Source organism: Arachis hypogaea, chromosome 9 (genome assembly GCF_003086295.3).
Source record: "Arachis hypogaea cultivar Tifrunner chromosome 9, arahy.Tifrunner.gnm2.J5K5, whole genome shotgun sequence".
NCBI lineage: Eukaryota > Viridiplantae > Streptophyta > Magnoliopsida > Fabales > Fabaceae > Arachis > Arachis hypogaea.
In genome coordinates this window covers 12,304,667-12,308,204 of record NC_092044.1, presented here as the reverse complement: position 1 = coordinate 12,308,204, position 3,538 = coordinate 12,304,667, and positions in this window count along the sequence as shown.

Sequence of the window (3,538 nt, the reverse complement as noted above, 5' to 3'; positions counted from 1 at the left end):
TAACATTTTAAAATTTACCGTGAGAATATACTCTCAATTTACTGAGCATTAAAAATCATTAGAATGCAGCCAAGACCAAACTATAAAATAATATACATGAACTGATAACAAAATACTGGTTTTGCATTGCAGGGGATATTGCTGATGTACACATAGACATGTACAGGGTTGTTTGGCTACAAAAACAAGTGCAAAAATCAAATGAAGATCCAAATGTACTAGAGATAACCTACAAAGAATCAAACACTTGCTTCAAGCTAGTCTTCACTCAAAAAAGGCAACAACAATTCAAAGCGCCTTATTATTTAGAGAAGAACACAAACCAAGAATCATCAAAATAACAATAAGAGAAGAAAACACAACAACCCCATGAAACAATTTTCACATTTGAATCCTCGGTAGGTTTTAACTTTAAATAATGTGCTCTCACATTAAACATTACATGAAAAGAAACTTGATGCAATAACTATTATATATAGGAGTTATTATACGGTTCTCTCAAATATTCGCCGTTCATAATTTTTCACTCCCACTAAAGTGACTATTTTAAAAGAACTTCGTATTGTTAGAGTCAATTATTCTCATACTACTATTAGAATAATAAAAAAATAATGCTAGAGAACCAAGATGGTTCTAGCAAAACATTTGGCTGAATTCAAAATTTTTATGTAGATAGTGTTTATGGTAGGCATTAGGATGTTTATTTTTTTTATAAATTTGATGATTCTGAATTTGTTTTCTTATTTATCATATTTTAGACATTTCAAGAGAGAAGGAGGGTGAAGAGACAGAAGTTAATTGAATCAGTTTCCGTGATTTACGTTGTAATGATATTAAACATATCCCCTCATAATTTAAATGTGGTGAAATATTTAATAACCAATATTTTAAATCATAAATAAATAAAACTAATTACTATATTTATAATTAACTAAGTTGTTCTATTCTTAGTTAATTTGGAGTTGGTTCATATATTTCTCCATAATAAAAATATACTTTTCAGTTTCTTTTAAGGGCTGACAGAAAAAAAATCCCTACAATAAACCAGTGAAAAGCTGCAAAAGAAGCTCTTATGTATTTAGTACAAGGTATCAAAAAGGACAATGCTTCAATAAAAGTTGTAAGGTCAAATAAAAGTTGTGAATATTATATTTTATAGTAACAAGAACTTATCAATTATGTCCATCCGTATTACATGACACTAAAAAATTGAGAGTGATAATTCCTTAGTTAATGATCTGTTATCATATTAATATACCAATACATTCAATAGACACTTTTTATTTTTATACTTTTTTCTTAACTATAAAAATAGAATAATGATAGACTTTTTTACACTTTTTTATAAAATAGCGCTTCCAGCCAGCATCCTTGTCATCGTCACAAGAACTTGAAATCAAAATTGATGACCTAGTCTTTGACATCAAGGAAAACATTTTCTCTTCATTTTGCTCTACTTCTCTAACAATATATAGTTTCTGAAAATGAGGAATAAATGTTTTCTTAAATTTGGTTGTTCTCTTAAGTAAGTTAGTGCAAGCAATGCCCATGAAATTAATTTCGACACAATCCAATCTCCACCAGCAGTCCAGCACCATTGGAAGGACAACCGCAAAAATCAATCAATTCGCAAGTATGGAACATTGCTATGGGATAACGAAATTTTTTCCATATAAGGTAGACATTGCTCCTATTTAAAGGTATTGATTTTTTTTAATGAACTCTTTTTGGAAAGAAATTCATGACAACTATCCTAGGAATTTGGATTCTGTAATTGATGCATTGCTTGAAAGATAAACAAATCGAATTTTCAGAAAATTTTTTATTTAAATTAATTAAATATAATAATTATAAAAATATGTAAAATGTAGAGTATTTACTTTTATCTATAATTGCTTATATTCGGAGTATACAGTCCCTTAGATATAAACAATAAAAGAAAATGTGCACAAATATACACTATATCCGGGATAAAGGCATAATAAATTTTCTAGCAGAGGAGGTGAAGGTCAAATTATGGGTTGGTGAGGGTTGCATTGAACTAGACTCTCGACCCTGTCCTGTGCACCCACTAAGAGCATCATTAATTAGCATCGATCAGTAAAGCTTCTCCTGCAATGACAAGTGTTACGTGTCGAGCAAGCACTCGCAGGTCAATAGATGGCCACCTTTAGCCACTACAAGATAAGCCACCAGAGATCTTCCCTAATAAAAAATACCTATATAAATAACTCTTTGGCCTGCATTGCTCACACCAAATTCCACTTTTTTTAATCTATTCTTTCCTTATTTCTTCTAAAAAAAATAGCTAGTAATTTTTTTTATATAGTATAAAGGAGTAATATTTGAGTGCAATTTAACTGTGATATTGCACATTTTTCGTGTTGATTCTCTAGATGTATTTAAGAATGTCATTTTAAGTAACATAGGGGCAATCGGTTCGAAGAAGGTTGGTCGAGTAGTATATAGATTCCTATCGGCGCTGCCTAGTGGAGGTTTTACTAATTGAACGTTTTGGGTTGAAACCGATAAGTACGTTAGTATAATATTTGATGTACATGGTAGACTAATACTACAACATGTGATGGAGTTGTATGCGGAGGTTCGTGATGTATTTGGTGGGTTTGGGCCATCTTCTTGAATACCCATGAAGTCTCGGTCCTGGAAAGACCGATTCACCTCGCCCATCTGCAGGGTACTGGTGACGTAGAGTCAAGCGAGTCTGATTCGAATTATACTGTGGACTCTGGTTCGTCCACCAATATTGAGTCATCTGGAAAATATGTACCGGATATTCAAGCTGTTAGAGATGTTTGATTTTTTCTCCTCCCCCAAGGTCGCCTATGCCACGGTTATCAAAAGTTCCAAGTCATTGTCAGACTCTTAATTTGGATGTAATGCAACTAAATGACCCTTTTCATTTTGGCAACAGTGAGGATTACAACACAGATGAAGGGGTAGAATTTTGAGTGGGTCACAGATTTAGGAGTAGAGATGTTGTTCTGTTGGCAATGAAGAATTATAGCATTCGAATTAATGCCGACTACAGAGTGTTAGAGTTGGATAGACTAAAATACCATTATTGATGCAAGCAATCCTCCGCTGGATATCCATGGAGTCTTCGTGTAGCATATCGATAGAATCTGTACTACTGAAAAGTGTTGCATTCAACACTTTATGGAATTAAATTAATATACATTAATTTATACGTTAGATGTTTAGATTTACGAGTTCTCTTGTAGGGAGGTGTGGAGGTTTGGGGGAACACATACCTGTTTGGCGCCAACCATTGTCTCAAGATCACTATTAACAGAGAATTAGCCAGTTTAATAAGGTTTTTTGGGCCTTCCTGCCGTGTATCGAAGCGTTTAAGCACTGCAAGCCATTTGTTTCAGTAGACGCTACAAATTTGTACGACAAATATGGGGGTATGTTGCTAATTGCCGTTGTCGAAGATGAAAATAACAACATTCTTCTCATCACCTTTACACTAGTGGAGTCCGAGTCTACCGAGTCATGGTCTTTTTTTTAACAAATC